Genomic DNA, 25,654 nt, shown 5'->3' on the forward strand with positions numbered 1-25,654 from the left:
AATCCTTTTTTGCATCTCTCTTTAATGAAAACTTAAGATGTTCAAAAATTATCAATTGGAGTGAATTTTCATATAGTTTACTTTATAATGTAATATTTATAAGTAGAGTTTTTTTAACTTTCCAAGCTATTAATCTTCTATATAGTGATATAATGACATTTATTTATCATCCTGTAGATACACAAGCACGTTCATTTGTTTAGGGAATGTATAATTAAAGAATTTGATCTAGAGGCAATTACTTCTCTATTGGTTTCTATTGATAGATATATGATTGACTTGGAACAAACATATTATCTTCCTCAAGTAGGTTGCACTTCCATGTAAAACTAAATCATATTTTTAGTTTTAACTATTCTGTAATACTTGAATGTTTGTTGTGAATTCTTGAGTTGAATCCATAACTAGCGTAGTGGTAAGAAGAACAAGATTTTAGATTAAATTTGCTCACTAACACCATGGAGTTACTACATAAATGTGACCTCTACAATACAAAATTAGTGTGTGTTGGCTAGATTATTAACTTTTACATCATCCAAAATTAAAGTTTAAATTAGATTATATTGACTTTAATGGCCAACATTGCTCACAATGGAGATGATGCTCACTGTGGAGGTACTACTAACACCATTTAAACCTAAAGAGATTCTCCTCTTGGACCCTTTAAATATGTAACACCAGACTTTAAATGATTCACATAAATTTGGGTATCTTGGTTAGTCCATCTTGAGCCAATTTACCAAAAATTTTGTTTGTTTAGTAGAAGGCAATGCCAGTACTAGTGAAATGATTATAAATTCTACACTCTGAAAAAAAATCATTTTCTATTTCATAAGGTAATTTATCATGAAAATTTTGTAATTCAAGATTTGTCTTTGCCTTCCTTATAAAAGGCAGCCAAACCTTCATCAATTGTATTTGTCTCGGACCAGAAAGTATAACATTTCCATAACCAACTGCCTCCTAAACATTTATAGAAATTTCTAAAACCTTTAGCTTTGTCTCCCACATGGCTAAGCCACATCTTATATCTTGAACTATACTAAGAATATAATTTGGAGCTTCTTCCCACATGCTGACAAAATCAACAAGATCCATCTTAGGAAAAATCTAACACATCCATAATAAATTAGATAAAAAATTCAGAACATGACTTCACAATCCTCTATAACATCTGTTGTAGATGAAAAGGACATCATTACCTTTTCAAAAATGATAAACAAGTCCATGATATTCTTTTCTACTTCAAATTTTACATGCTCGCCTGCTAAAAGAATAGGTGCATCATCATCCTTTATGAGCATATTCTCTACCTGCTATGGCACATACTTTTTGATTTCATCTAGAGAAGGAAACAAGTCAAATTATATTTTGTTTGCTGAAATAGAAACATGCATTGTAGAGAGGAACATGTTTCTTACTGTAGTTGGTTCAATTGAATAAGTACTGCAAGAATGGTAATGAATTTAAATGCTGCCCCCAAAATTTAATAAATTAGAGAATATCAAAGAAGAGGTTAGAAATGCATCTAATCATCTTTAAGTTCATGGTTAAGTGTACTTGAGTTTAAGTAGTGTAGGAAGAAGTATCACTTCATCTATATGAATATCATTTAAATATAATAACTTCTAAGTGTACCATTCCTTTTTATGAGCGATGAATTCTTATAAGTCTTTACTTCTAAAAAATACATCAATGAGCTTCCATCTACATAGTTGAATTTTGATCAAAATGTTAGGAATAACCACAATGACAAATATAATGTAGAAGGAAAATCAAAAGATTATATAATATAATCTAAGATACAATCAGTAGTTTTCACCTATGTGAATGGACATAAGCTGATCTTTACATGGCTGAATTATTTAACATTTTGGGGGAATGCAATCAATCTATTCATGGTTGTTGTATAATGTACACTTAGACTTAAATGGTTTAATAGTCTACCCACAACATGTCACAATCGCTCTCAGAAACATAAAGATCCATGTGCCTCATGAAGCATCTGATTTACATTAGCTAGCTTGGAAAGGCTAGGTAATAGAGGCAATTCAATGAGTTGTTCCTCAACTAATTGTCTATTTTCTATGATAAGTTCTTCTAATATTTCAACCATTTTATCTACACATGAAGTAAGTTGATGTTGCCCTCTCTCAAGACACAACATAAGTGCAACCACTACTTGAGGAGCCACATGTTTGAGGCTTATGGGAGATACTTGAGCAAGCCTTTGAATGAATAATTGCCACCCACATAGGCCCTTGTATTGAAGACTTTCTTTCTCAACAATATGCACAAGTAAAACCATAACTTTTGGTACAAAAGCATTAAGGTGAGAACCAATTTTTGGCATCACAGTAGGTGAACAAGAAATTAGAGGAAATTATAAGAAGATAAAAGAATGAGGGGGAGGCCTACATATAGAGGCAAGAATAAATAACACAAACACTCATCCAAATGATATATAATATGATTAATACTAAAAAACTTACTAGATTTGTACAGAACAACGTAGGAGAAGCATTAACAAGCATATACAGGCACATTAACTATTTGAAAGAATGCTCTGAAGAATCATGTTCTCATGGGATGTCCTAAATGTAGAATATGGTCAAGATTTCTTGAAAGGGATTTAGAAACTTCTAATAAAATGCCTTTGATGGCTGTTAAAAAGGTCTCCTTAATCTTTTCCAAAGTATCCCTAGTCTGTGCTGAATGAGATCTTTGGAAAATGGTGTGATCAAATGTAGTTCAAGTAAAATAATAGAGTTTGATATTTTTGAGGGAAAATAGAAACATCTGAGTACACCAGGTTTATCAATTGTTTGATTGGTTCTCTAAATGCAATCTTTCAATCTTCTTCCATTTAGTCTCAAACATTTTTTGTAATAGAAATCAAGAACTGAACCAACTTGTTGAACTTCATAGAGAATTCAATACTAAATAATTTGGTTGATGTGTCCAAAAAAATAGGCATTCAATTTGATAACATTCAACATCTTGCTTTGTTGAAAGATTTGGCGAAGTCAATTTTTCTCCACAGGTTTGAGAATTGCATGGAATTGAAAATATTGCATTGTCTTTTTCTTCTTTTTCCTATAAAGGGACATGACTTTGCTTAACAAAAATGGATTTCTAGTAGTCTCCTTGTTAGAAATAAGATTCTTCTAGCTTAGCATCTAGAATTCTCTTCCAAAGGCCTTTACATTTTTTGAATTTTTATTTGCAACAATTATAGATCAATAGATAATCACACCTCTATCCATTCATTTATGTTATATCATAGTGTACTACAAGGTTGTAAAACACACTGCTTCTGGGATGATAGATTATTTTATTATCATAATTTTTGGGTTTATGTACCTTCCATGGAAGCACTTATAAGAACGTGCTACTTTGTGGGTTGTTGTAAGGGATGGAAGTTTCTACATGCCATTTGTTACAACTGCAACAACTGCGGATGTTGAATTAGATAAAGTGTCATTCCTCAAGGAATGGGTATCTAATGTAAAATTATAACTCATTTTTGTATTCTCTTTCACTCCAATTTTCTAAATTCTTACACAATCAAATCTTAGAAAAATGAAATGCATTTCTAATGGATTGTGGAAATATGATTACTTTTAATGGCACTTTTTTTTTTTTATAGTATTAAATAAGAAATGCAGGGTGCTTCAGATAATACCAAGGGGATAGTAGAGAAGGTCAATTTATAGTAAAGATTTGCATTATTCTTGTAGATTGCTTCATACTTCACCAACAAGCTTCTCAGAATTGTCTATGGCACACAACGTGACATTACTATTAAATGAAGAAGAGAGAATGCTAGTTTTCATGAGTTTCTAGAATTGGCAAGATCCTACCCACCAATGGGTGACAGTGCATTGGAATTCATCAAGCATGTTTCTACTATTCTTGCTCTTGATCACTATGTTCAACATGATGTTTTGGTATATATCTACATCCAAAATCCCTTTAGTTCAGTTGTATTTTTTGTTTTGTGCAATGTTAGTCAAGATATGACTTGGGGGAATGCTAATAGTCTAGATGCTAGATATATCAACAAAATTAGTTATTGTTTCCTACTAATTTCTTCTTTTTGTTTTGATATTTTTGTTAGTATTTTTATTAAAGGTTTTGAATGCTATTAATTTTGAAAATGGATAAAATATGTATAATATAGCAAAGAAAATAGAATAATTAATGGTTTCTAGCAAAGTGTGTCTTCTAGGTTTATATATAGATCTATTTTTTTTACTAGACCAATTAATGGCATAGATTTTTGTATCTCCTCTAGGAACAACCTTGCTATGTTCGTAATGTTGTGATTCCCTTTTGGGTATGTGCCAAGAATTTATGATTTAAAGTGTTTTTCCTTGCACCAACTCAGATGTCTCCTTGTGTTTGATTAACTCTTGTCTCCTTTCCTCCATTATAACTTGAGTATCACTCATGATGGATCAAGAACCAACATTTTCACTAATGTGTCTATATTTGATTGCCTTTCTTTCTTCCTATAGTTTACGCTGGCTCAACACTCCTCTATCCTTGTTATTGTTCTTCCCTAAGAAGAAATTGTTTTTTATTGCTTGTCTTTTACTATTGATTCCTATTTAGTGGTAATAACTTGTCTTGTATTTCCTACTTGCCAAATTAACCCATCATTATCTGTTGAGTGGACTATGATGTGTTTGTGTGACTAGAAATTTGTTTTTCTTTTCTTGTTGTATGCTAATGATGATTGAGAAATCCCTATTTTTTATAGAATGGAGTAGCTGTAAGAATGGAGCAGCTAAGTATAAATTGATTTCTAGTTGTTTATCTCTTCTATGCTCTCTGAATGATTTCTAACATTAGATCTATGCATTCATATATTTTGTTCTCTAAAGTGTATTTATATCAAATTTTTTATTGGAATAAACTATATTCTTTTTTATTTGTCTTTTGCAGTTCAAAGACATGTTGTTATTAGATGACCTGATGTTTGATCATATACTTATATTTATTTGGCACTAATTTTAATAGTCTATATACTAGTTGGACACATTATTTTCTTCTCCTTATGATCCTCCTATTATATACATATTTAACTTTATATCTTTTCCTTATAAAATCTACCAATTGTTAACACATTTATAGAATAAGTCAAATGTTGTTTGAATAGGTTCTTATTTGTTGATTTGGATTGTTAGTGTTGAGTGTCCATGGATTCTAGACTGCTGAGTGATTCATGTATGTTTTATTTTTCCCATTTATTTTTGTTCTCTCTCCATGCCTATTCAATAATTAGTCAATAGCCTATTATAGGTGGGCATTTCATCCCAAACCTATCCAATGCTTCAAAACTACTGGTTTGATTTTTTTTGGGAGGTGGTTTGGAGTTTTAAAAATAAAATTAGATCTTCAAATAAGATTTGAGAATCAAACTACATTTTACAAATCACTACAATATTCCATCTTTACTCCATATAAACAAGTTGTGTTCACATTACTCGAGAAGTACAATAGAGAAAAATAGAGAAAGTAGGGTGGCATCATAGGTGGCCTAAGTAATCAAGATGACTATGAAAGCATGCCTAGGAATGGAGAATCAAACTCGAAGCAGGGTGTGGGGCAAAACCAAGGCACACAAGATGACTGGGTGTAAATCAACATAATGCAATCAACACTCTTAGAGCCCATGAGGCATTAAGGGATAGCACTGCACTGACCTACCAAGCACAATGGATCATTGATCGACAAAGCAAATAGAATCTCCATAGATCCCACTTAGTGCATTGATGGCACCAAGAGAGAGTATATACTCTTGAAGCTTTTTGCCAATTCAATTTTGTGCATGTACTCCTCTATTTGATAGCTCTTCTATTGAGTTTAAAACAATACTATTTTAGGATGCCCCACCTAAAATGGCTTGAATAGGGTCCCCTGGACTTCCCATTAAGCTTCATACCTATAACCACCAGAACAAGCTATAGCTGGATGCCTAGAAGATGATTTAAAAAATTTGTAAATTTTTATTGTAGTTCTGAATGAGAATCTAGTCTAAATGATTTGCTCTAAGATATTTCAGAAAATGTCTGAGTCAATTTTGCAAAAGTTTTGCTGGTAGCTACTAAGAGAAGTTGTATGATTTACATAAGGAGATTGGGATCCCACTTCTAGACTGTTAAAGGTACGCATCCCGAGCATTTAATACAACTCTTTGATGGTTTTCTTGAAAAGAAGAGGCTATATCTAATAGAAATGGATAATAAATGGCCCAATGAGAAGCAATATCAGGGAAAATCTTGTAGAAGAAGGAAACTTGTTCATTTAATTAGGATGCCATAAAGCAAGAATAAATAATTAGTGACACAGTCAAAGGCACAAAAATTCTCTTCATGCCTTCTTATCAAGAGCTCTGAATCATGATGTTCATGGGTAGGGAGGAAGGTAGAAATGTCTTTTTATTATTTTAATATTTAATTAAATTATCTTTACTCCAAGATTATATAAACGTTTGGAATAGTTACAAATGTGATAACTTTGCAGAAAGGGTTTGCACCCTAGCTTCAGTGTGAACAAGGTAATGGTATTCCTAATGTGTGTGGGAATTGTGGTGAAAGTGTCTCATGTGGAACACATCAACGTCTCCTTCAGAGAAACCCCATGCTAGGGGAGGTGCAGTCAGTATGTGATGAGCAGTCTCAACTATCCCCAGATCAGCTAGTGGCTATGGAGCAACTTATATGCATCTGTAGCCAGTGTTAAATAGTAGAAGTCTTTTATATCTACAACTCTATCTACAAACCATCAAAGGGAACTGATAGGAGATGATGAGAATTGTTGGAGTAATAATGGTGTGTCTAATATTGAAGGGGGTTGCTATGAAAAATGAATTGATCTCTCAAAAGAGAAGGAGCCTTATATTTGGAATGCTATTAAGTTTGGAATAGTTAACATACCAATCCCTCCAAATATTTCAAACAAGATTGAAAATCTTTAATGTTTTTTATTAAAGATTCAATTTTATTGTCATAGGTTATGGAAATGTTGGAGAATGTTATATTTGAAGAAAATACAGGGGAAGTGGACTACTTTGATAAGTCTACTACTAGTAAAGAAAATCACATTGCTTTTCATTTTGGTTTTCAGAAATTATTTATTATTTTTGACTTGTATAGAGAACACAAGAGCATTTTATCCCATTTATTTTATACCAAATACAAAGATTCCTTATGTTGGGCCTCATCCAAACAACATTGTGATGCATTTGGAGCATTACCACAAGTTAGCAAGCTCACATTTGCACAAAGAATGTATCATTTTATTAGTGGATACACTGCTCTAATTAGCTCTACAACTCAATCTCAATCGTACCATGAAATTTTTTAGAGTTCAATGTAAAGGGATTTGTGAGAAAAGAGATATATTTTTTTCCTACTAGTTGTGTTTTACATCTAGTTTAATAAGTACTTCATAAATTGTATATAGATTATAAATATCTTGTCATTCCAACATCAGCAATATACCAATACAAAAATCTTATAAGTAATATACTATAAAGCATTTATGAAAGACTAGAAGCCGCTATATAGAAATCTAGTTTAACATGTAGAAACCCCCTCCCCCTTCCCAATTATGAAAGATTAAGAGTTACAAGTTATAATTTCTCTTCAGATGTTCCTATAAAAATCTAAACTCATGCTTCTAAAATAAAATGAAAACCAATATTTCAAGCAACAAGTCAAATTGTGATACTTAGGATAATTTCCATGGGTAGATGAGTTTGACTCATTAAATACATAGTTAAATCCTAATAGCAATATCACATTTTAGTTTTATGAAACATCATTGTTATGACTAATGTATATGTGTATTTATCTTGAAATTCAATGAGCTCATGAATTATTCAAATGTTTGAAGGTTGCAGGGATAGACAATGGAATAAAGGAGCCCAAAGACACATTCTCAGCTTGTGTTGGAGCAAAATTTATCATGTTACACCCCACAAAGTATGTTGCAATGCTTGCTGAGACAAGTCAACACCATGGAACTACAACATGGTTGGTCAACACTAGTTGGTTTGGTGGAAGGTAAGTCCAAGACTATTTGTTAATCTCTAATAGTTACTTATTAGTGAAGTCTCATTAAAGAACTATATAATATGGATACTATCTAAAGCTAATGTAGAAAATTTTTATAGACAATTGACAAATAAATTGGTATCAATAATGTTGAAAATTCATGTAAATAATACATTGATAAGATATGGATATTGAAGGAATGGATGGAGTATTGATTATCAATATCAGTTAATAAAAATAATGATATGCTAAGAAATCTATAAACATCTTTCGGTCTATAGTTTTAAAAAAAAGTTTGTTTCCTTGGAGATGAAGTACATAATCAATGTAAGGAAAATCTTCCAATATCTCATACATGATTTATCAAGAAATTCTTGAGCAAAATCATGTTGGAATGTACCAACCCTTCATATACTTTCATACAATTTTGTAGCAATATATCTAACCATATTGAACCTTCAAAAGCTTTCATATGCTTATGCATACATTTATTTTTACTCATATATAAGGACTTCCACTTGTTTACATAAATCATACATCTATGGTGGGGGCAAGAGAATAAAGCTTGCATACACCAGGAGTATAACAATGGGTCCTTGTTAAGGCTAATCACAACTAGACATCCATATTTGGCCTCAATATTCTAGAGCATTTTACTTTTATTTGACTCTTTACAATGCATTTATATGTATTTTTCATTAGCATCAATATGCAAAATTTTGAGGGACTTTAGGTAAAATTATCCAGTTAAAAACATGTATTTATAAGAGTCCATGCTCACACACAAGAACATCGAGTACCCTAATAGTGTATGTACTCCCTTAGAAAGAAAAAAAGTAGTATTTTGATTCGACAAAATATGTAAAGAGAATTATTTGATTGTTGATCATACAAGATCTTTTACATTGTCTCCCATTAGTTCTTATTATAAAACAAATTGGACTAAATTATGTAGAACTTGACACTTAAAGGAAAAAGACATGTGAGGTGTCTCTATTTTGTAGGCATTTGAGGGTTGAAGTTTTTTGGGTAACTATTAGTTTTTTGTATTGAAAAGTTGAGAGCACTAGTCTTTTTGGTGCCTCTATGTAATACATAATTTTGTAATGTATTCTTTTATTTGGTGCCCTATCAATGATTTAATTTTTTCATTGGTTTGAGAAATATTTCATGTGAAGTTGTATAGCTTCTATTCTATTCCTTGGTCTTAGTTGGTAGCTTTGCAAGCTTTCTTCTCTTTCTTTCAATAGAAATAAAACCATTGTGATGGATGTTAAGTGTGAAGTCTTTTAATCGGCAAAGTTTACACCATCTTCAAGATGATCCAAATCCTTATGAACAAGCAATTTCAATTCTTGGATGAACCTTGTTCACTTTTGATGGGGACAACTTAATCCCATGTTTTGGTTTTGGGGGTGGTAAGTTTCAAACTTATTTTCATATTATCTTGCCAATTCATTTTCATATGATACTTTATACAGTTCACATGAGACAAAGTGAAATGTCTATCAGTAACAATATATTTTTGTTGCATTGTACAACTTCAACTCATGACCAACAGGTGTTTAGTTTCTATCCAGGTGGTAATTTATGCAATAGATTTGAAGAAGTACTAAGAAGATATAGGGAAAGAGTCCCCAACTGTGACTTGCTAGTTAGTAAGGATTTGTATTTGATTAAGCTTTTGTATGTATGATAAAATATAAATGTAGAATGGCTTGTCTATTGAAGTCTTGGGCTCAGAAAGTATGTCTTTCTAGAATGACTAATTGGGTTCATATTTATATTGTTCATATATGCAATCTAGGTATTGAATATAGTTATGTCATTTACTAATGTATTTCATTTTTTTCTTTTTTTCTATTAGGGCCAACTTCTTTTGCACCAATCATCAAACTTGTGATTCATATTGTGGAGCAAAGTGGGGAGTAACACCATGTCCTTTTGATAACTACAGATGGACATGTTGTATATCATTTATTTATGCTTCTTTTTAAATGTACTATTAAATTAACAAATTGAAACTTCTTTCATCTTGTTGGATAAAAAGTATTTGCTTACTAGAATTCTTGAATTATATGTAACATAGACTTACACAACATACATTGTCCTTATTGTTTATGCATGTACACTATTAGTCACGTGACTAAGTTTAGTCACATATATACAAAATTTAGTAGTTTTTTTAGCCACATATTGTTGTTTTTGTACTAGTGATGGAAAGGAGGATTGATATAAAATTAAGAGAGAGTAAACTATGTTGAAATGGATTTCTCTAGTGATCAATAAATTGTTGTTGTCAAGAGAACTATGATTCACACATCACGACCATGTGATTTTAATGGGACTACCCCTTGTGTACATCATGAGGAAGTGATGACTTCTAAATGATGTCACTTATATTTGCAGAAATTACTATAAAGAAATTTGAGTTGTTGTGAGACGGTAATGAAGTTTTTAAGAATTCATTTGAACCATCTATGAGTCTCTCCTTGATGATTGAAACTTGATGAATGAGTTGTAGTGTCATTAATGTGGAATATTCATACTTAATCAAGATATTGGCGTATTGTGGACAAGTTTGATAAGATAGAAGGACATGTTTGCTTCTTCTATTAAACTAAATGAATGTTTGGACCTTGAATGGAAAGAAAGAGCAAGTCGGAACTTAGAAAGGAGTTGTCATATTTGATACAAAATTGTTCAACAATATAAGAATGAGTGGTAATTTTGCATTGTGGGGGGAATAATAGTCAATTTTTCATTCCAACTTGAACCTTCTTTAGAGAGGAGATGTTCCATTCGCAAATAATCTAAGAAGACAATTTCTAAATCTTCATGTGTAGATAAGTATTTTTATCTTTTACATTTAGCGACTCTTTTTAGTCTCTTTTATTTGTAATTATATAAATACTATAAGGCTTATTTTCCTTGATCTTTTCCTTTATGTTTGAGAATATTCTTTCAGAAAAAGAAGGTTGGTACTTTACATTTGTTACTAGATATTGTGCAAAATCAACGTAATGATAGTAGCTCCAAAGACCTTGATGATCAAGATGGATAAAATGAGGCTATAATCTTTGATGATTAAGATTATGAGAGTCTTGTACATTAAGAGAGAGTATGAAACTTCTTTGAAGGCAACATATGAGCTTAGAAAATTGATACTCAAAAGGAGTCTAGAAATACATGTGGGTGACTGCATGTTGATGGGCATACTCCTATGTATATTATAAGGAAGTATTGACTTATCACTAAAAAATCTAAAGATTGATATCAAATTTAGAGTGAGTTTGATAGGCATTCTTGGGTGAAAAGAGTTTTTGAGGAAGTAACTAGAGGACCTGATTTCCTAGGATCAATGTTCAGAGGAAGAATTTTTGAGATGCACTCCTTTGTAGATGATATTTTTCCTATGAGGTAAAGTTCTAAGAGAAATTCTTCATAATGCGCTCTTCTCTATGAGAGAAAAGTATGAGGTAAAAACCATTTGTTCCACCCTGTAATAGCAGCTATGGTGGGTCCACCCTTTGACTTGGTTTATGGTGGATATCATGTGAGTTACTACATGATGTTGTTGTCATTATGTCATGAAAGCTAATGATATTTCATTGATTTATATATTTAGAGGGGAGTTATTGAAAGGTGATGATCTTATCAATAATTGGACCTGTTATCATAATAGACTACATTAAGTTATTGTCTCGGTGTGTTAGAAGTTATGATAACCAACATAAGATAACTATTGTAAGGTGACGATCTTATCAATAGATGACCAACCTTCTAACACCAAAAATGTTGAAGATTATTGGTGTCATTGTTATTAGGTTGGATTTTTCCAGACACATTGATATCTATCATGGTTATTAGGCCAAATCTTGTTGGACACCATGAAGATTATGGGTGTCATTGTTATTAGGCTAGATTTTGCCAGACAAATTGATATCCATCATGGTTATTAGGCTGGATCTTGTCAGACACCATGGAAATTATTGGTGTCATTGTTTGTAGGCCAAATTTTGCCGAACACATTTATATCCATCATGGTTATTAGGCTGGATCTTGCCGAATACAATGAAAATTGTTATGGTTCTTCTGGTCGGATATTGTCGGACACAATAACTTAAATCTATTATAGACTACACTTAAAGTGGTATTCAAACTTGTATTAAAGTTGTTTTAATTGCTTAATTTCCCTCCTTGCTAAAAGGAAAACTATTGAGAAATTTAGTCTCATTATGAATTGTAGCAAATTTCATATATAATATATATGTGTCTTGATAGATTTATGTTGATATCCTTAGATATGTTATTCAAGGAATATCATACTGAGATGATATCTCTTCATATACTTGAGAACATAATATGTTTTGCATCAATCCTTCCTAACTAAGAGGGAGTGTCAAGTTTGTAGTTACAGTCAGATTGATGTGATCATAAGTTTCATTATTGATGATAATATAAATATTCATATATATATATATATATATAATAACTACAATTCCAGATAACAAAACTTCAATCATATTTTTTTTATCGTGAAAAAGAATAGGTAAGAGTTAATAGCTAATCTACATAGTACCTCAATTTGACTTGGAATCTCAATTCCTATTGAGGTTATTTTCTATTTCAAATAAGTTCTATCCTGCTTAACCCAATGAAAAGGACTAGGGTGAAAATAAGCAAAACTAATAAAAAACCAAAATAACTAATTATAGTAAGCATGGAGTTCATTTTGGTCATGAGACAAAAAAATGGAATCCTAAGATGGCACCTTACATTTTTAAAGAACGTCAAAATAGTCATATTATAAATTTGACTTATACTGCTCATTTTTAATCAGAAGCCTGTGATTTTGTGTTCGATGGAGCAAAAAGAGGAAAACAATTTATGATAGTTGGTACAAAACATCAAATAGCTTATATATATATATATATATATATATATATATATATATATATATATATATATATATATATATATATATGTGGTTAGTTATATTATTTCATACCAACTAATGATGTTTAAACCTTGGAGACATGTCCCATTCTCTGATACTTATATGAGATCCAAATCTACATTTGAAACATATCTATAACAATGACAATATAATTACATTTGTAGACACGATCTATGTTAATTAACATAAACAAATGTAGAATGAACTAATACTTGTATATGGAGAAGATGATAATATTAGAAGAGCCAAAGCTGAAAGTAACACTTACGCTTTTTCTTAACCAAAAGATAGTTAGAATACACAATAACTTTTAAATTTGAAATTATAGAACTACATCAGCACTGGGTCGAAGTAAATACAAAATTTAAGGAACAAAAAGCTAAAATAAATAAATAGAATGTTAATATCAACAAGCTGAAATAAATAAATTGAATGCTAATGATCAGCAGGCTGGAGTAAACAATAACAGTGCAAGTATCATCTAATTAAAGCCAACAATCAACAAGGTAAAATAAAATAGAACAAAAATCTCAGAGACTAGAATAAACAGTGCTAGTATTTGAGGGTGCACAAATCTGCTAGAACACGCAAGGATGCTGACAATAGATACAAAGAAATTTCCAACGCTGGCGAACCTCCACATCTGTGCACAAGATTTAGAATTTGGTAGAATAAGTTATGTAGCTTGGGCGGAGTTTGGAAGTTTTAGAAATCCCATTAGAGAGGCATGCTGAAAGTTTGAGCAATACAATAAAACAAAACAAAACAATTGCAGATCTCATACATCAAGATTGAACAATCGCTCCGATAGATAATAAGATAAGAAAATGAAAAACATGAGAAAATTTTAACAAGAGCCGGTGGAACTTTAAGAACATAATCAAAAGTTGAAAACTAAATAAAAACTCTATTTCACAATTTCTCCAATATACCAACAATATAACCATTGACACAAGTAACTAATTATTTCATCAAAGTATTAAGTCAAGAGAAAAATGGTAAAAGAAACCTGGATAGCATAAATTATGAATTGCTCCTATTTTCTTCTCACAATTTTCCTACTTTTCTCCTTGTATCCCCCCACCCCCGGCTCTTGTCTCTACTTCATAAATATAAATGACTACTCATAGTTATTAAATAGAAATATCTACCCGTGCTTAATAAATAGAAATGATTGCCCATACTTAACAAATAGAAAAATGGTTGCCCATTCTTATTAGATATTTATGTACCATATTTATTTCAGATGCAACAATTTTACTTATTTTTGGTATTTAATTCATGTTATCATAAATTTTATCTAACAAATTAACAATTTTAATTCAACTATTTATATTTTTAATTTTAATTTTTTCAAACAATAAAATAAAAAATGTTAATATTTACTTTTACTAAGTCACTTTTTATTAAATTGTGAAGAACACGAACACACACACACACACACACACACACACACACACACACACACACACACACACATGCATTAATCTTAAATTTAAACACAATTTATGTTTATGATGTATAATTTAATCATTTTATACATTCACTCTATGATATTCCAAATTATAAAGGAAATGAACAAGCTATGTGTTCTATCTTCACATTCTCATACGAAAAATTCAACATTTCCTTTACTTGAGAATAATATAGATTGTTTTAATATAAGGAGTAAAGTAGAGATAAAACACAATGTAAAAGTAGAAATAAAATCAATATTCTAGCATGTAATAATGTCTAAGTGTTGCATGCGGCTACTAGATGATGCCCACCTACCCTTTCGAGGAGTTAACCTCCTCTAGTACCTTGACTACGCTCTCACCTTCTTCCTGTAGCCACTCAGAAAAACTCGAAGAAGCATTAGTAGGCCAGTGTCCAATAATTCATAATCAACATTAACTCATAACTCATGGATAAAGTAAATTTCATACATTGTATAGGTCATTTAAAATACTTGGCATCACGATTAACATGTACAATATGGAGCATAGAATTGGATTGAACATCATCATTCATCAAAGATAATTTAAAACACTCCACAATATTATTTAACTACTATAATATAATCTATCCAAAAAATACACTAAGGTCAAAGTCCAATGACCCTCTCAAATAAATATGTATCTAAGGTGAGTTGTGACACAAAATTCTCTAGAAGTGTTGTCTTGAGATTAGGCAAGACCAAATTTAAAAGTTTAAAATTAAATGGGGAAAGAAAATTAAATTAGAATCTTCTTACTCTCTCTCCCCCAACCAATATTTACTCTCTCTCTCCAAACCATAACCTTTCAAAAAAAAAGTTAGAGTTAGTGAGTTGGAGTTGATGGTCAATCTTTCTTATTCTCTCTCCCCAAACCTTTCTTACTCTCTCTCTTTGAACCTTAAATTTTTAGAAAGATAAGGTTAAGAGGTTTGAGTTGAGATTTAGACATTATCTAAGCGCTTATGCCTTAATCCTAACCCAAACATTTGAGTCCAAACCTCAACTTTCAAATAATTACTGGCTGGATTACACAAAGATAACAATCGTCGCAAGTGCCAGAGTTCCTGTGTATAGTCTATAAGATTTTGTGGTAAGTTTTGGGAAAAACTTTCATGGTGTACTTAACAATATATTTTTGGAAAGAGATAAAAGATCATTTTTACTATCATAGAAGAGTATTCCTACTCAACTAGGCTTAGTAGCACAAACAATAAAAAGGTCTTGTTCCAATATTACATTTTATAACATTATAGTGAAGACAAATAGAAATAGAAGGGCAATTAATTGTGAAATAATTCTCACAAAGGTTAAGATGTCATCACTTGATAAGATGGTAAGATTTTGGGCTACTGCGTGGTTAAAGGATTACAATATTGTATCAAATTATCAAAATGACATATTTGAAAATAGAGCATATGTCCTTGAATAATTCTTACTAATACTTAGCAAAAAAAAATATTTTATGTCCATGTTCATAAAACATATCATGATGAAGTAAAATATCTTTAAATTTTGTAATTGAAATTTTAAGATAGAGAGTAAACATTTAATGAATAAAAATTTCTAAATTTTATAATTAAAATTTTAAAGATAAATTTGACATTGATTTTGTTAAAGAGCTTTATGCATAAAAATATCTTTAAATTGTGTAATTATAATTTTAAGTCTTTATAAAATCGTGTGTTTTACCTAGTTCTTGATATTTATCAACTAAATCATATCATTTACATTAAACAAAGACTATTGTACTAAGAAACTTACAACTAGCATTTGCACCTAAAGGAGGTGCAATAGTGGAAGATTTTTATTTTTTATTTTTAAATGAGTTTTCGTTAATTTATGAGGAGTTAACATAGTATTTAGTTGCAAATATTTTAAAGTTTTGAAAGTTAAGATGTTAATATATAAAACTATCATAAGGACTCTTGGGAAAGATTGAAACATATAAGACTGGAAAAAAATATTTTAGAAACACTCATAAAGAAATGAAATACATGATTTAGACAAGTTAATGATTTGCAAAGAGAATTCATAGTTTCAAAATTACATATTAGAATAATTTATTTTAAATTAAACAATAATTTAAAAATATGGTTTAATTTCATATATATATATATATATATATATATATATATATATATATATATATATATATATATATATATATATATATATATATATATATATATATATATATATATATATATATTTCAAATAGAATAGATAATTTTTCTTATATTAATTTAAATAATAATAAATATTTATATTTATAATCTCTAATATATAAAGCCTATGATAAAAGTAATTATAATTTAAAACTATTTGCCAATAAATAATGATAAGTATCATCTCAATTTAAAGTAGTTAATATTTATAATATACAACATAATATTGAGTATAATTATATAGAATAAATATATAATTTCTAATAAGTAATTTTGATTAAATTATAAAAGATTCCATATTAACACTTTTGTGTGTGTGTGTGTTATTTTGAAAGAGGGGTAAACGCTTTGACCTGGAGCTATGTGTATATGAGCAATGTTAGTATGCTAATAGAAACCAAATTTAAATAAAGCTTCTACAAACTAAACAAAATTCATAAACTTCAAGATAGACTAAGATGAGCTCTCAATTGAAAATATGAGCCATTAATGGGCTCTCTCAATGAGAAGCTCTCTTGTTGAGTGGCTTTATCTAAATGGATAGGATGTATGCTCAATATGCTTCCAAAGGCTTCAATGGATGATTGTGAATTTTTGGTGTGGATAGATGGCTTTTGTATGGATTTGGCTCTCAAAATAGCATTATAAATTTACTTCATGGATTGTGTTACTTTGCAAAGGGGAAGGATCCAATTTATAGGCAAGAGGCTTGAGGGATTGAGGGCTAAGATGCAAGGATGGGAAAAAGCTCATGGAGGGCTCAGATTGCATGAGAAGAGAGCACATGGATTGTGCTTCTTTACAACTAATCAGGGAGTGACACATGTCACAGGGTGAGAGGATGGAGGAAAGGGGAAGGATGAGTCAACAAAGGAGGCTCAAGGGATAAAATCTTTATAAAGACCCTCATAATGACTTGTAAGAGCAATAAAAGGGCTTGGAAGAGTCATTTATGGCCTAGTGGGCTTCATAAAGTTTTGTGGTTGAAGATATTTGTGAGAGATACCATGAAATTCGAATTTGAGGGTTTAGGGAGGTTTTAAGCTTGCTTAGGGTTGTAAAAATGATTAGAGGAAGGGTTAGAGATGGCTTAGGACTAGGCAAGTGGATGGCAAGTGGATTGCAATTAATGAGGGTGGGTGAAGGAGGAGATATTTGTTAACTTTGGCTTGAGTTAGCAAGTCTTAACCCATGTTTAGGGAATGTGACAAGGTTAGGAGGGGATTAGGATTAGGGTTAAAGACATCTTCTAGAAGAGTATAGGCTTTGGATGAGGATGAAGACTTTCTAGAAGAGTCTAGAACTTCTTAGGATAAGATTTTATGAAATAAATAAAGTTTTATTGATTTCAAGGGTTTGGGTTGAGGAGATATTTATTAATATATTTTTAATAAACATGAGGATTAATATTTAATCTTGATTAAATATTTTGAGTTGGGATTAGGGGTAGGAAATGATGAGATTAGCCTTTAATCAAAATTAAAGAAGGATTAGAAGATTTTGGAAGAGGTTATTGGTCTTAAGGAAATTGGCCAACTTTTGGAAAAAAAATAAATTAATTATTTATTTTGGGATTTTTGGTCAATTTATTAATTAAATAATTAATAAATAAGGAAATAATGTTTAAATAAGATTTAAACATTTTTGGGAGGGATTTCTTAATTAAATATTTTTAATTAAGATAAAGGGATTTAATGGCATAAAAATTAATTAATTAATTAATTAATAAATGATGATGTCATCAGAAATTTTTTAGAAAATAAAAATACTTTATTTTCTAAAGGTTTTTTAGGTGTCTACATTTTGCCCCTCTTTGATGTGATGCCGCAAGTGGCATGACATCAAAGATAAGAAAATAAGATGCCCAAGGCTAGAGCAGAAGAGGAGAGAATGGACTGTGAGATGCCCCCTCAAGAAGGCGGTGGGGAGAGAAAGCGAGGCTCGACGACTTCTTGAAAAGTACAAGAATCCGAGATGAGCAAGAAGACTCAGATTTGCTTAAGAGAAGAGGTTTGGTTAGCTCAAACTCTCACTACGGGAGAATGATAAAGGGAGAATCAGAGGCATAAGAGGAAGCAAGCTTAAGATCTTAGGGATTGCAGAGGATGAAGGAGTGGAGCGCTATAAAAGGAATCCAGGATGGGGAGATGGATGAGGGGATTAAAAAAGCTGATGCAACAGGATTTCAAAGAGTCAGATTGGCGGAAGATGGGTTTCAAAGATCCCTAGGACTAGGATTGTGGATCTCGAAAGATGAGGCTTGGTGGATTGATTTGGATTGGTGGATCCCTAAGACTAGGATTGCGGATCCCTAAAGCTAAAGGTGAGGAGTGATTCAAAGAGATATTGATGCATAAGCTGGGGTAGGAGAGACAGATGCTGGATATGGATGGGGGATAATGGAGATGAAGGAAAACCATTGAAGCTTTTTGAGCGGGGGGGGATACTTCAAAGAGAAGTACCACCATGTAGTTGAGCACTAGATTTGCTATAGGACTGTTGGTTAATTGCCAAGGTTACGAAGAACATCAAGGCCTTTTCACTAATTGTCCAGAGGACTGACGAACTGACTCAAAACAAACACGCAAGGATTGCCCCAGTATCACACATGAATCCCAGAGGAAGCAGTGTGGAAATGACACTGGGTAACCCACAAGCAATAAAGAAAACAAGAAAAAGACATAATCAAGACCTTACGCTCTGATTGCCCCATTCACAGTATACCATGATATTTTTATACGTTGATGAGGGAACAAGGAGATTGCTTGGAAAAGATACTTCAAGACCCAAAAGGGAAGATCCCAAATCAAAAGAAAGTGAAAATCCAAAAGAGAGTCGTTTGCCAATGGGATGGGTAGGAGGAGGTACTAATGGACCAAGATCAGACATGAGGAAAGCTATATCCTGCAAGGACCTATTGGAGAGCACCTAAGCTGGTGGATTTGGATGAGTGATGCGTCTGGCAAGCTGAACTAAGAAAGATAACACTTTGGTGATAGGAAATCTAGCTAAAGGATGCATTGGAATAGCTAACCAAGATGTGCGATGGGTGCAAGATGCTGATCAAGGATGAACTGACACGAATGCTGGATAGATGCAATGGTACTAGGCTAAAGAGGATGTACAAGCTGAAAAACCAAGATATTTACAAGCGAGCTAATCAAGATATGATACAAGCTAATGGACCAATGATAGGGATGATACAGATAGATAAAAAGCTCAGGATGAGAGGATAGCAGGATGGCTCAATTTGGTGCAAGAGGCAGAAGCTAAGGATGAGGTGATAACGAAAGATATGGATTTGACAAGATGCATCCAATGATGATAAGAGATTTTGTGACCAAGGATAGCTAGAGGAGCAGGATGAGATGGCTGGATAGGATGGTAGATAGCTAGGATTATGATGGATATAAAGAGATGACATTGGGTTTGCATGAGGATAGCCTAGAGCTAGATACCAATGACAAGGGAGGATGGACAATACAAGATCTCCAAGGAATATAGTGCCCCCAATCAGAAGATAACATGCGAAAGGAGGTCTTATGATGGATGTGATAGGATTGAAGCTAGGATGGAAAAAGCTGAAGGGGCTAGGGAGATGGATGATAGCTGAGATGATTGGCTGAAGCTGCATAAGATTAATGGATGGTGTGAGATGGAAGCTGGAGGATGGAGGATAGGTGGATAGATTGGAAGATGGAGTTGGATCTCAAGAGATGACCAAAAGAACGAGGGTGATAGGCTAAGCTGGGGATGGCGGGATTACGCATGACACTTGTTTGCCAAGTTTTCATCATGGTACTTGTCCAAGGTGCTTGAATTGCCAAGTTTTCACCAGTGGACGCTTTATTTTTCTTTTCTTTTTTGACTTTTTGACTTTGGACTTAGCTGGAATGATTTTGGCTTTCTTCAGCTATTTTGGCTTTTTTGGGATTTTTCACTGGCTGTTGGAATGTTCAATTTTGTTGCTAGCTGTTGGTACACCGGATGTGTGATTTATGCAATAGATCGGATTAGATGGGATTGATGGTAGGAGATGGAGGGATGAAAATGCTGGAAAGGAGCATGAGATGGGGATGCTTGCAAGAGCAACATTGGCACATGTTGGAATGGGTGTGAAAAGAGCATATGGGGGATAGATGGTAGATGCGGGCGTGATGGAGGATTTTTGGAAGCATGCTTGGGGATATAGGCACCCAAGATGGAGTTAGGAGATGGGGGACATGAGTCACTAGATGGGGGATTAGCAATGGTGGATGCCATTATGCATTGGGTTTCAACTTTTTTCTTGGGGATCCACATGGTTTTGGATTTTCTTTTCATAGGCTTTTGCATTGTTTTGCATTCTTTGATTGGATTTTTCCTTTTTGGAGTATGTCTTTTAGAATAGACATATGATTGCCTAGGATGTGGATTTTTAGCTTTATGAATTTTGAAGTTGGCATTCACATTGCTATGGTAAGCTTTGGGAAGATGGTTAGGAGAAGCTTTGTGAGATGGAGAGGATATGAAAAAGCATGTAGGGGGATGATGATGGATGATGTGCCTTGATATGTGCCTTTGTTGATCTTGCATAGAAATGGATGGAATAAGATTTTTATGATGGTTGATAGGAGGATGGAGGATGGTAGATTTTGGGACATAGGGACCCAAAATGGATTTAGCGGATGAAGGGGGGATATGGTAGGTTGTTTTGGGTTGCAAAGATAGTGGAGGGGGGATGACATAAGATTTCTTGAAGGAGTGATGGGAGGCTTGCATGGTGGGCTTGGAGATAGGCTTGGTTTGGGGGTGTGGTGTACCAACACCTTTAGATGGTGAGCCTTTGGATACATATCCAAGACCATGAAATCCTAGATTTTTTTGTGTAATAATAGGCTCTCTGATTCCTTGCTCTTTTGGTCCTAAACCTTGACCTTGATAATGCCATCGATTGAGCATTTGAACAAGCTGAGGAAACTTTTTGCTTGTAGAAAATGGTAGAAGTGATTTATTAGGTGTATTGCAATGGGGAGATACTGTTCTTAATTCTTCTGCTAAGAGAGGGCCACCATGGATGAATGTAAGTGAACCAAGAGGGTAGATTATAGATGGTGGAATAGCTTGGATAGGTGGTAAGATGGAAGCATGGAGCAGGGGAGATGGAAGGATAGGATCTTGATGTAGCTGGTGGGATGACAAGATATCTTGTAGTTGAGGAGATATGGCTTGAGGTTTTGGAGATGGAGGAGATGGTGACTGCACTATGGATGGAAGACATGGTACGATGATATCTTCATTTATTCTTTGGGGGATGTCAACATGCTTTTGGGCAGGATCTTGATAGGATTGGTTTGGAGTGGATGGTGCGATAGGAGGTGAAGGGATGGATTCTTCAAAGGCAGCAGATGGATAGATGGGAGATTCAGTAGTGGAGATGGGTGAGTAGAAGATGGATGCATAAGGGTCATTATGGGAGATTTGGGAAATGCTTAGAGGTGATGTGGATAGGATTTGGAGGGATTTGATAGGTGGTGAGATTTTGATGCTTGTGGGAAGTGGAAGGATTTTAAGCAATTTGATGGATGGTATGGGGATGATAGCTATGGGAGATGGAGGTGATATTATAGATTGGGAAGCTTCATTACTGACTACTTCACATGGTTGGATTAGATGACATGGCTTATTGACTGCTGGAGGCAACTTTTCTTGTATTTTCTCTAGGAGATTCCTTGGAGACCCGTGTGTCGAAGGTGGAGGTGGATTGACAGGAATAGCTAGTGTGATGGGGGTGGAAGATTGGAAGCTTGGTTGATGGGGTGATGGAGGGGAAGCTGGAATATCAGATGGCATGACTAGATAGTTTGGAATAACTATTGGATTTTGGGGGATGCTTGGGGGAATGTTTCTAAGGCTTTAAATATACCCGTCATAGTCAACAAGATTTTCATCATCATTGGAAAAGGAGGTGGTGGGAGCAAGGACAATGCGACCAAACACATCATGATAGGATTGGTACTTCATGCTTTGATGATGAGTTTGATGGGGATGGGGTCTTGCGTATGGATGAACACGGAAGCTCATGGTTGGATTTGGGTTAAGCACAGATTTTGGATTGGCTGATGAAAGATTTTCTAGGGAGAGTCAAAGTTGCATGACAGACCTAAGGAGGATTGGCTGGAGATTTTTGGCTTTCCTGTGGATGGAAGACTTCAAGGGCATGCTGTCAAAAAGTGAGAGTTTTGCTTTTCTATGTGCTGGATTGGTGGAGATTGTGTCAACCTAAGAATAGACTAATGATCCTATGGGAATGACACGAGATTGATCACTTGTGGATCCCAACCTTTAGCTCAAGGTGATGAGAGATAACAGGTGACAAAGCTAGATTACCCTAGACAAAGCTCTGTCAAAAGGATAACCGTGGTGAGGCTGGTGGATTGATCAGATTGATTGGATAACAAATTCTAGCAGAATGACAACAACTCTCTAAATGCTTGGGTGTGATTTTGGATTGGGTTTCTAGCTGGCTAGGGGGGGATGATTTGGAGAGACTTTGGATTTGGGATTGTTCTAAAGCAAGGAACTAGATAGATTTGGTTGCAGCGGGGGAGCTTGGATGATTTTCTGATGAGGCAGTGACTACGCTAAGTATGCCTTGAGCTAGGAGATTTTTGCTTTTTTGGGATTTTGACCAAAGTTGGCAAACATTCATTCAAAAGCTATGAACAAATAAGCAGACAAAAGTTTTGAGCAAGCACGTCAAACACACCAACATCCTAGGAAGCTTTCTACAAGGATGAAATTTGTTATAGCTAGGGAGTCCTCGATATACACAAGGTACGTGAGGCCCAAATCCGTAGATGAAACCAAAAAGATGTCACACAGCTGAGAGGAGCGGTAACCCACTTCTCCTCTTTCACTTCTCAAGGGTATAAAGTTCCTTGAGGCTTAGCTCGAGTGACAAAATTTTGATCCCAAGAGAGGTGTCTTTGGATTCACCTCCTGATCTTTATACTCCGCCGGAACGCTGGAGTTGAGGTCATCCCAAGGGGTGATGAAATCCCCAAGCAGGCCTCCTAAAAAGTGTAAAACAAGACCACATACATGATCTTGGGCTTTAAAAGAAACGCGTTCATTCCAATTGATGATTTAAATTTTGTAAGCTATGATTGAAGACACTTGTGATTATGGCATACAATGTTCATTCCAATTTGATAGCGTCATTAGCATAATGAAAGTTGAGAGATCGTCAACATAAGAAATGCGAGCGCCATTGAAAATGCATCAAAACCATGCGATGTTCATTGATTTTTAGGCATTCAAGATTGAGTGTGAGTTTATTTTAAGCCCAAAACAAAGATGTGTGAAACTCGATTGCCAAGCGCGCGCTCGGAGGCCCTCCAAGTCAATAGTTGTTCAATTTTAGTGCCCAAAATTGAAGTGTGATCGATTTAATCTAGAGTTTTGGTCATTTAAAATTTTTGATAAAGTTAAAGAAAACGTTCAAAGACCAAGTGAGTGAGTTAGATTGTGAAACATTTAACACCTTTTTCAAGTAGACCCATCCCCATAAATGGTGCTGAGATTGCAACCAATGGTTGAATTGATGGGTGATTAGAAAAGAGGTGAGTCCAAGGAACTACTCAAATTGATTTTTGCAAATTTTTATTTAACTTAACAAAGTCTCCTAAATATCCAAAAATCAAACTTTACCTAAATTGCATGTGGAAAAGAGATTTGTTTTGTTCAATTTTAGAAGCTCCAAATGAAGTGTTTGATATTGCAATGGTTAATTGATCTTTGGCATTCAAGATTGGATTTGTTGTTTTAATCATGCATTCAAGGAAAATTTGATTTTAATCCATGGCATTCAAGAGTGTGTTTAGCAACTTGCATTCAAAGACAAGTGATTAAACATTCAAGTTTTTTCCTTTGAGCATTCAAAATTGAGATTTTGTGTGTTGTTTTAAGAACTTTGAAGTGATTTGTTTTAACCTTAGATCATTCAAGATTGTTTTGGACTCAAAAGTGAAAATGACTCTTTGGAATTTTCTTTTCATTCAAGATTTTGTGTTCTAGTTTGCATGTTTTAAGCCCAAAAATGATATTCCTAGATTGTTTTGATGCATGAAAAACCTAAGAAACATTCAAGATTTTGCAACAAGACATTTTTTTGAAACAAATAAAAAAAGTTTTAGGACTCTTAGTTTTCATGAGATTTTTAAAAGAACTTTAAAATATTTTCAAATGAGGTTCATTTTATCCTTGATTGATGCTTTGAGTTTGATTTAGATTTTAGTGTGCACTTAGTGTTGATTTTAAACCTTTTGAAATGGAAACTTGAAGTTCTTTTTAAATTCCCAAAAATGAAGTGTTCCTAAATTTGCATGAATGCATCTAAAACTTTAATTTTGCAAGGATGCAAATGATTAGATTGGTTTAGTTTCACTTGTTAAAAGATTTTTTCTTTTTTGCAAATTTTTAATTTTTTAATGGATTTAAGTATGATTTGGGGGTTCATTTTAAGCACTAAAAAGAAGTGTGTATGATTTTGCTTCCTTAAAAAAAAAATGGCCAAGATCTCCCACAAGAAGAAGAAGAAGAAGAAGTAGATGGAATAAGAAGAATATAGACAAGAAGAGGAAGAAGAATTCCAAATGCTTTGTCCACCTATAAGCTTGAAAAATCTGCAAATACTATGAGATAGACTATGAGTTCCTTTGTCTTCTTCATGCTCATGTGGACCTACAAAACCAATTTATACAATCCTACCAATCACAAAAACAAGCAAAATTAGCCAAAATCAGCAAATGACATACAAAACTTGACTAAAAAAGCTAATGAAGATGACCCATGCGGGGTCCCACCGGGCGTGCCAAAATGTATATGAGCAATGTTAGTATGCTAATAGAAACCAAATTTAAATAAAGCTTCTACAAACTAAACAAAATTCATAAACTTCAAGATAGACTAAGATGAGCTCTCAATTGAAAATATGAGCCAT

The 25,654-nt window shown here is 33.2% G+C and overlaps 1 pseudogene; it reads right to left on the reverse strand.

The window, feature by feature from the left end:
* Positions 1-569: 569 nt before the first annotated feature.
* Positions 570-25,654, reverse strand: part of LOC149528610 (BTB/POZ domain-containing protein At3g05675-like) — a 36,164-nt pseudogene continuing 11,079 nt past the window's right edge.

Source organism: Cupressus sempervirens, chromosome 11 (genome assembly GCF_028749045.1).
Source record: "Cupressus sempervirens isolate cs-2001-9-10 chromosome 11, ASM2874904v1, whole genome shotgun sequence".
Classification (NCBI taxonomy): domain Eukaryota; kingdom Viridiplantae; phylum Streptophyta; class Pinopsida; order Cupressales; family Cupressaceae; genus Cupressus; species Cupressus sempervirens.